Consider the following 10,514-nt stretch of genomic DNA (forward strand, 5'->3'; position numbering starts at 1 on the left):
TGAACACCATGGCACCTCATTCTTCTTTTCTTATGATTTAAACTGTGCTATTACCAGATGGCAGCAAATATCCTGACAAGTCACTGCTTAGCACAAGTCCCTGTTGTAATTTTGTTCAGATTGTATTGGTTCAGTTGTGTTGGTCAGTGGGGGTCATGTGACATGACATGCTTGAAAATCAGACCCAAATTTTACATGGTACCTACAAGTGTCTGCTCCTTTCCACTTTCTATTACCAGAGGACAACTAGTTTAGATGGACTCACCACTGTAGAACTATGATGTTCTATGAGATGAATCCAACACTTAATTTTCTTTTTTCTGTCTTTTTTCTCTACTCTCCCAGCACCAATATAAGTATCTTCCAGCTAAGCAGACATCCTTTACCTGAACCTCTGGGGACATAAAAAGACATGGTGGAAAAAGACTTCTAATGGCATTCTGCACAACTGTAAAAATGTGCAGGATCATTTTCTTGTCTACATTCTGACTTACAATACTCTGGTTTGGTGGTTTTGTTGTTGTTTAATAGCATTAGAATAAGCTACTAATTAAATCATTGATAATGAAAGTTCTGCTAATACTAGTTCTCCAGTTATTTATTGTTTGTTGCTTAAAAGAAATTTAAAATAATAAATTAATTTCTCTTAATTCAGCAGGTTGTGTAGAAAGAATGGATACATAAGTGTTAGGTCCTGTCTACTCAAATCACACTTTAGCTTTCTTTTTATTTCATTTTCCTGTGAAGATTACAGAATACTTTCAATATTCTCCACTTTCCTCAACTCCCAAACTTCCAGTTAGAGACCTAGAAAATATACAACATACTCTAGATGTTATGAGAAAACAGCACTGTTTTCTATCTAATTTACATATTGTTATAACAACTTTTCACAGAAATTGTTTAAAGTGTCTGGCAGTGGTGGGTGGCAGTGAACTGAATTGCTCCATCACCTAGACAATATGACAGTAAGGATGACTAAATTGGGACTACTAGGGAAGATAGTCACAATATAGCCCTTTGTCCTCATATGTTGCTAGGAGCAGGCTTTTTAGATTTATGTCAAATTTCATGGCAGTCTGTGGTGAAAAAACCCCCAAACAAGTAAGAAGAAAAAGCCAACCATATCCTAAAGATTATTAAATCACCTTTTCCTCATACTGAACTGCTAAAAAACTGAAAAAAAGGTGAATTGCAGGTTTCTGAGAATCAAAATATTCCTCAGAGGATTTTTTTGACCAATGTTGTAGTGACGAAGATTTGTAGTGCTGTATCTTGAGGATCTGTAGTGCTGCATCTTGAGGAAAGCTGCATTGCTGAGGAAGTGGCATGTAACAGGAGGGACTGCAGTTGGCAAAACAGGCTTCAACATATCTGTGTCTCATTTCCTTGTCAGTTTGAAAGCTGGGGATTTTTGAGTGTTTTTTTAATACAGGCAGTCTCTTAAAAAGAAAAAAAATTCCTAAGCTAACCATGGCCAAGGCTCTTCCCCTCTTAAAAAAAAAAAAAGGTAAAAAAATAAAAAATCTCTGTATTTCAGTTACTCAATGCATTGAGGAAAAGCATATATAAGACTAAGTCATTTCTAGTAAAGAAAATATACCTAGGTCAGCTTTTTGATACTGATGTGGTACAGTCCACTTCTGCACCATGCATTCTGTTCTTCTCCAAAACAGGGTGGCAACATACAATTGCCCACTGTAACTCTGTCCAAAAATTACTTTTGGTTAACTCCTTTGACATAGAACAAAAATGTGCCTGAAAAGTGTTAGTGCTGTAAGTAAAATGAGTTCCTGTATCTGCCAATATCTCCTAATACAGTTTCACTGATTAAAATACCTGTAACTACAATGTGTTTTTGCAGAAATGGATCTCAAATAGCCCCACTTTCTGAAGAGAAGTTGTCAGGTTTTGTCTCTTGCCTTAGAACATCAACATTTTGAAATGGGGGCCTGTTTATTGTGTCTCAGTTTGTGCAGATCTTAGTGTGTGAGGACATGCTCACTTATGAGGACACCGGGGAGCTACAAAATTCTATGGATAAAAAAAGCATTTCTGGTAGAAGACGCTGTGCAGATTTCCTGAAATAGCTTTACTCACCTGTTAATATTCTTATGAGAAAGAAACTTACGGGCTCAGATTTGTCCTTGGAAAGTTTATTTGCATCTGCAAGGAATGAAAAAATAAAAACATTAAAAAACTATGAAAAAGAGGATTAGTTTTAATGACCTGTTTGTTGTTATTTCCAGCCCTCTGCAAAAACAAATTAGGATCTGTTCTTTTACTGTTTCCCTCCCACAGAGAAGAGAAATATTTAATTCTATAAATATTTGATCAGGGCTCAGCCACCTGGAAAAGATTGTAGAGGAGGAAATAAACTCTGAGAGGCCAGATCTTCTTTTGGTGTCTGGTTCACTGCATTGGACACAGAAATATTGGGACAGATTTCCCAGGGAGGCTCAGGGATCATTAGTACCAGCTGGTGTGCTCCCACACTGTGTGACACAGCTCTGTTATGGAACCTGCACCTGCCTCTCTGCGCAGCCAGGCTTGTGGGTGGGATTGAACTCACTCCAGGTTAAGTATACATGTTTAGCCTCTGCAACAGAGACAAGTCATCTTAGCTTCCATTTACAGTCAATGGATAGTAACAGGAATTTAAGAGTATGATTCATCTAATTTGTTTCAAATTCCTACCCAGAATGAGCCTAATTTCACTCTAGAGGTGCCTCATTTTCCCTTTTTGTTACAAAGAAAGCCTGGAGTGGCTAGTTATGTAGGGCCATCTCTTCTTCATCTATCAGATGCTTGTTCTGTTTCATAAGAAATATTTTAGATGTTGTCATCAAGCTCATCTGTGGTGACCTTTCTGAATTTTTAAAATTGGTTTGCTATCAAGACTTGGTAGTAGGAAAATACTTGTTTGTCTATATGACAATCTTTTGTATAGGAATTCAAGAAAAAGCACAGCTCTGTCAATATTTTTCTAAAATAGCAGCTGTAGGGACAAATTAGAGAATCATACAAATGTACCACACCTATCCTATGGCTACATGTGATGTGTATGACCCTTGAGCAGAAGCTGGAACAAGAAAAGGGTTCATTTCTCAGTAAGGGATATACAGGTATTGTATTCCTGCAGGGTGAAGTTCCTTGATATGAGTTGGGACAGAGGCTCTGATTTCTCGAGACAGATTTTCATCCTGAAAAACATTTCCCATTCACTGAGCTTAGTTCCTCATTGGTGCCTGTTGCTGAGGTGACTTAAAGTCATGAGAAAACTATGTCATGTTATTCAGAGCAGAACTGGCTGAATACATTTGGGTTGCATAATTTACTCAGAGCATTCTGTAGTCTTATTTGTATGCATTATTCACTGGGTTTCCCCTTCCTCCCATCATTCATCCAGTTCATGAAGAGAATAATTTGGGATTATATAGAACGGTGCAAGGCTTTGTCAACATGTTTCGGAGAATATTTAATGTAAAGTCGTATGTTGTTTGCTCAGGTTTAATAAACACACCCGGAAAGAAGGAAAAAAGAAAAGCTGTTAAATTTTTCCTGCTGCTTAGATACTAAGAATGAAAGGCAACTGTAGGATAGCCCTGCTTCATTACATGAACTAAGACATAGTATTCTTCCTGTCATGATAATATGCCAACACTTAACCAGGAGACAGCGTTCCATACTAGGACCATTTAAGTATTTTTTGCTATTAGGCAAACAATAAAAATCAAGTTTATTGACTTCTAATCAATGTTTCTTCCGTGTTTAAAAGTCTCCTGGATTAACTGTGGCAGAGCTCACACTCCCTGGTGAATCTTGAGAAGATTCATCTTAATATTTTGCTTTGGCATGTGTGGTCCTGTGCCCTTATCAAATAAAACATACCTATAGATTTCAGTTTGCTAAATTTTTAAGTCTCATAGGTTTTATGGTGGACTTTGGCTTAGGTCCTAAAATAAATAAACATGAGGCATGACTAGGGAAGCATCTGTTGTGTGCACTGCAATACTGTGGTGGGAGGAGGTAGGCAGAGGACAGGGACATCTTCCTGAAAGGCATCACCGCTGTTCTTCCTCTTTCGTGTGCTGCTGGGGGAGCAGTTTAACAAGCAAAACATGCAGGGAAACAGTGCAACAGATGGCGCAACCTACTATTGAGGAAACATTTCAAAGGGTAACAAAATATGGTTGAAACCAGCTTACAGTTTACACACTGAATGCAAAACCGAACATGCTGTTTTCAGCAGGCTGTAGCTGTTTTCATTTGTTGATGCCAAATGCTTTGGGGAGCCACAGCTCCAAAGTGGTTAGTACAGCAGCAGGAATCCCTGGAACTGTAGAGACTTGACTCAGCTGGATAGGTAGGTTAGGACTGTATTCTTATCTGCAAATGGGATTCAGTGCAAACAGAGGGATCCCTCAAAGATAGTTCCAGTGAGGTTCCTATGGTTTGTTTCCTTTCTCTCTGTCTTTCTATCTCTAGCCAGAACTTCTAAACCCAGGAGATTTTGATAGATATACATAAATTCTATGGAAGATCTCACAAAACTTTAAAAAAATGTTTCAATTTATAAAACAATTGCACAGTATTTCAGTGAAGATTATAAAGAATATTGAAAACTTTTGGCTAAATTATGATGTATTTATTTATTCATTCAAAATAATGTAGATAAAGGTGAGACAAGCAGAGAATGCTACACACACAAACAGATCATCAGCACAAGGTAGGAACACAATTAGCATGGACAATACAGAATGAACTGTAGCTAGAAAGAGAAACTGAAGGTAATAAGAAGTCATTAATTGACTGGATTATCAATAGAAGACTCAAAGGAAAGTGTTGGAAATTTATTCAGTGTAAAGGAATAGCTATCTATAAATGGTATAACCAAATTGAAGAAAAGGATGGGGTTTTTTTCACTGTTCATTATAAAGCCTACTTATGAGAATGGGAAAACTTAGAAGCAGTTCAGCCTAGAACAGAAACATCTTTTTGGACCATATTTTGGTATTTTCAGGTTTTGTGTTTATCTGAGCCTTCTGATCCCGACCTCTCTATGGGCCAAAGTTCATGCAGTATCAGCTGTCTTCGAGAACTTATGGAGGACACAAAAACTATTGCTGGGTTGGAAAGGAGTACTCAATTTCTACCTACATACAGGGGGAAAAAATAATGTGTGAATTTATAGACAAGTCAATTTAACTTTAAATCCTGGTAAAATTCTAAAACAAAGAGTTAGCACTTGGAAGATAACAAGAGTAGCAGTACTGATGAATTTGCCAAGGAGATATCTTTTCAAATCAATATAATTTTCTTTTATGGAGGAATAATGGGTGATACAGGCAAAAAAGAAATAATAATAATATATTTCATTTTCACTAAGGCTTTTTATATTGCCTTACACTGTATTCCTGAAAGAAAACTGGGAAGACATATCAAAATTACTGTGGGGAAGAGTGTAGAGTGGCACATAACCAGGTAAACTTATCACTTGTTCTTCATCCATCTGGAGGCACAGTTCCCTTCATGATGAATTTTAATTACATAAACTACATAATCAAATCAAGACAATGCTTATTAAATCCACAGACATCATCATACTTGTAGGAACTCCAAGTATGACAGAAAACAATACTAAAATTCAAATTAATAATTAGAAAAACAGTCTGAAAGAAACCAGGACAAAGGCAGAAATATTCCACCATTCCTTAATAGAATTTTAACCCAAGTAATCAATAATGATAAAAGTTCACTGTATAAAATCTATCACAGGCTGAAAACTTTTGACAGAGAAGTTGCAATAGCAAATGTGGATTCAGTTAAAATTAGAAGAATGGAAATATTGAAAGGCATAGAGATGAGATAAAGATAAATATTCCGAAAAGACAAAAATTCATCTAGAAATAATCTAGAAATGCTAAATATAAATAAACAAACTTTAGCAAAAATATTAACACTGTATTTTCAAAAATACGGAAAATAAACAGAAATACAGAGATAAACTGAAACCCATCCAACATAATCTTAAGTGTCATCACTCCAGTTTTAAAGTAGAGTAATGGATTAAAAGCCACTGTTAGGCCCTGCCACATGTCTTTCATCTTTTCTATTTTGTAATGTTTTATTTACTTGAATTTTATTTATTTATCTATTCTTATGTATTTCTATGGAACTTTATAGAATGATCTGCAAAGTACATGGGTACTGATGGATTTTAGTCTACCAAGTGTTCAGTCATTTAATGCTTTTTAAAATATGTTTATTTTGACAATTTTCTGAGCATTACTGTGCCTTTTTTCTGTTGTCAGATTCTCACAGGGCAGAATGTCACTAATTGAATCTAATGAATGTGGCTGGAGACACGGTGTACTGGAGGCAATAGATGAAACCACAGATACATATCAGGACTTCTGTGGATATTAACAGCAGGATTATGTCCATCAACAAAAAATATCACCATGGCTGCAATTTGCATATGCAAATACTAGGAGCTTTAGAGAATTGATACAATAACAGCAGGCATGCACTCTAGGAGAGTACGACATTATGGGTTTATGGACAACTTACTTAAATGGGAAGAGAGAAAGAAACCTAATGAGACACAAACAGTGTAGTAAATTTTGAATGCTTTAAAGGACATAACATTAACTCTTATATCAGGTTTCTTCTGGGTCCCTTGCTAAAAGGACATTGATAAAATTGTGTTATGAATGTGATTAAGGGACTGCTAGTATTTTATCCCTAAGATGTTTTATGAAAGAGTAAGTAAATATACAGACTTCTATTGCTAATATTTTGAAGTGAAAGGAACCTCTTGTTCCTTTCAAGACAGTTTTGTTACCAGGGTCCATCAGAATTTAGACTTACAGAGAGGCAGAAAATAGCAAACTGGCTAATTTTTATTTATTCAATACTTCTACTTACAAACTGATTTTTTATCTTGATGGATGAAGCAATCATTACAAAGGTATCAGGAAGAGATCATTACAAGAAAAAATCATTAAAATAATCTTGTTTTGGATTTTGGCCATTTACTGCATTTTTGTCTGTTGAGAGAGGACAGAACTCTGAGAACTGGAAATGCCATGGCTAGTCCTTATGAAGCTAAATAAGAAAGGCACAAGGACTGAATCCTGTCCTGCATGTCTGCCTCCATGGACTGGCTCACGTCCACACACAGGTTTTGTCTTAGTCCTACATGGCACACAGACTATGGTTCTGCTGTTAAGGAGTTGTTACCTACCATTTGGCCATGTGTCTCCTCTGGAGAAATGTCATGTTCTCCTCAAACACTAAAAAAGTACATGAGGAAAGCTAAAAATGAACTTTGTAATGATTTTTTTTTTCTTTTAGCAGAATATTATTCCATAAGTCTGGATTTTAGTCAGAGATGCCAGTTTCCTAATTAAAGGATTTGTGCTGATTGGAGTTTGTTTCCTCTGGTCTCTTTATTTGCTTTTTCAACTGGAGGAAATAAAAAATTCACACGAGGTGATTTTTTGTCAGTTCTAAGAGAAAATAAGTCAATTCTGTATTGTGCATAATGAAGTTTCTTATAAGTGATTCAGAAGGCTGTTTGCTTGTTTGTTTTCAGAAACATGTCACTCAAGTCCTTGTAACCCTTATTATGTGCAACACAATGCTGCACAGTTTAACTGTTCAGTCCTGGGAATGAATGGATGGCGGCTGTTAAAAGGCAGGAGCTTGTTCAGAAAATAAACACAGTTATGCACCAGACTATCCTACAAGAAGAAAAAACAACTAGACCATGAAGTAGCCATAGATTAAAAAAAAAAATCAGTAGGAAGTGTAGTAATGTAAGCAAAAAGTAACTTTGGTAAACTTATAATGCATGGAGAGAACTTCTGACTTACTGATGTGGTGAGTTGGCCCTGGCTGAATGCCAGATGCCCACCAAAGCTGCTCTATCATTCTTCTCAACTGGACAAAGGAGAGAAAATAAAATGAGTGGTTTGTGAGTTGAGAGAAGGACAGGGAGAGATCACTTGCCAATTACTATCACAGGCAAAACAAACTCAATTTGGGGAAAATTAATTTATTACCATTCAAATCAGAATACGGTAATGACAAATAAAACCTAACCTTAAAACACCTTTGCCCCCACAAACACCCTCCCCTCTTGCTTTACTGGGTTAATTTTCCAGGGTGCAGGGGGACAGGGAATGAGGGCTGTGGCAAGGTCATCACGTGTCTCTGTTGCTCCTTCCATAGAGGGATAGCTCCTCATACTCTTCCCCAGTTCCAGTGGGGTCCTTCCCACTATAGACAGTCCTCCACAAACTTTTCCAATCTGAATCCTTCTCATGGGCTTCAATTCTTCATGAACTGCTCCAGGATGAGACCTTCCCACAGGTTTCTGTCCTTCAGGAATGGGTTACTCCAGCATGAGTCCCTCAGGGCTTCAAAAGTCCTGCCAGCAAACGTGCTCTAGCATGAGCTCCTCTCTCCATGGTGCCCCAGATGCCAGAAGCCTGCTCCAGAGTGGGCTTTCAGTGGGGTCACAGCCTGCTTCCCAACCTTCTGTTCTGGCTGCAATCCTCCAGGAGCTGCAGGTGGATCTCTGCTCCCCGGTGGTTCTCCATGGCTGCAGGGGCACAGCTGCCTCACCATGGTTTGCACCGCGGGCTGCAGGGAAATCTCTGCTCTGGCATCTGGAGCACCTCCTGCCCCCCTCCTTCTGCACTGATCCTGGTGTCTGCAGGGCTATTCCTGTCACATATATAGGCTGACTGCAGTTGTGCAGGTTTTTTTTTCACCCTTCTTAAATACTTTGTCCTGGAGGCATCACCACATTGCTGATAGGTTTGGACTTGTTCAGCAGTGGGTCCATCTCAGAGCTGTCTGGAACTGGCTTTGTTGCTGTGGGAAGCTTCTCACAGAAGCCCCTCCTGTAACCCCTGCGCTACCAAAACCTTGCTATGTAAACCAATGAAATGGGATAAGGTAGTGAGGGAGACTTTGGCCCTTCAGAGAAAAACTATGTTGTTCATAAACATTAGTTATATAATAAAAATGGAAACAAAACAGACTCATGTGAGTACCAAAGGCTGTAACAAGAACAGGAGAAAGAGATAAGGTTTTCAGAATCCTAAAATATAATAAAGGAGAAATATTCAACATGTTTATTTATCAGAGCTTAAAAATATGAGAATGAATTTAAGTAAGATTAAGCAAAGATTAAGCCTTTTATTTGGAAGGACTTGGACAGGTAAATAAGAAATCCTGGTCAGTCATCAACCTTGCCTGTGTGCTTGTATCCACCTCCTCTCTTTTCTTTTATACTGGATGTTCAAATTCCTCAGGTCAGTGAGTACCATTGTGTTCACATTTCAATAGTACAAAGGGTTGTTGTTAAACATTATTTCTTTGCATCAGTATATTATAAATAAAAAACATACAGTAAAATAATCAAAGGCTGGGATTTCCAAAGTCACAGTAGGCCATTCTCAAGGCAATACTGAGATGAATGCTGAAGGCAACACTGAGGTGAATGCTGAAATCAATCTTTTATCTTAAAAGGGAAAAACCTTTAAACTAAAACTGAGTAGTTCTTGAAGCAGCAGAATGGGTTGTTCTGAAGGCCTAATTCTGATGTACAATATTACAGATAACAGATATAACTTACAGAGTCTTCTAGGTACACCTGCAACAAAAATAATAATGACCAAAAAATGCTATGAACCTAGCAAGTTTTCAGAATGTCAACTTAGTATTTGTCAAACAGCGCCTTGGGAGAGAAACTCACTGAATTTTGGTACACTGCAGTTCCATGCAAACCTTGGACCGGCCAAAGTGATGTCTGCTCTGTACATCATACTTCCCCTTTAATACAGTTGGGATTTTCACAGTTCCTTGGCGGCTCATGCTCAATATTAAATTGGTGTAACATGTGCTAAAATCACTTCCCAGGACAAAACACATAATGCCCACACTTACTATCCTTAAAGTTTTTTCCTTTCCCTTAGATTGAGCCTCAAGTTTGTTTTATTGGAGCTGTAGTGCACCTGTTATGTTTAAAGTGTGTAAAGTACTGTGCTGAAGACCAAGGATATAGACCAGACAATCAGAAGGGTCAAAAGGATCCTCCATCAGGAAACATAGCTTTTTGTCCATGCTTCAGACAGACTCCAGACATCAGATATCTGTAAGATTAGCTCCAGATGCTGAGGCGCTCCTAAGCTTGTATGATTTGTCTGTAGAAAACATGCTGAAAATTTTGATAAGAGTTGGAGGATTAAGCACCATTTCAGAAATGTTTAATATGATAAAGAATAAGTTTGTGTTCAAAGTGGGAAACTGCTTCAGAAAAACTCATGTTGTTTGAAAACATTTCTGAGTAAAGAGGCAAGGGTTAAACAGTGACAGAAGTTATTCATACTTCACTAAAAGGGTTGGAATTTGAATAGATAAAAGATTCCATCCCCCTCATCCTTACCTAATATTTTTGCAAAACATATGCCAAGATAATAAGATTTTTTAGAGAGAAA

The sequence above is a fragment of the Passer domesticus genome, chromosome 2 (assembly GCF_036417665.1).
Source record: "Passer domesticus isolate bPasDom1 chromosome 2, bPasDom1.hap1, whole genome shotgun sequence".
NCBI lineage: Eukaryota > Metazoa > Chordata > Aves > Passeriformes > Passeridae > Passer > Passer domesticus.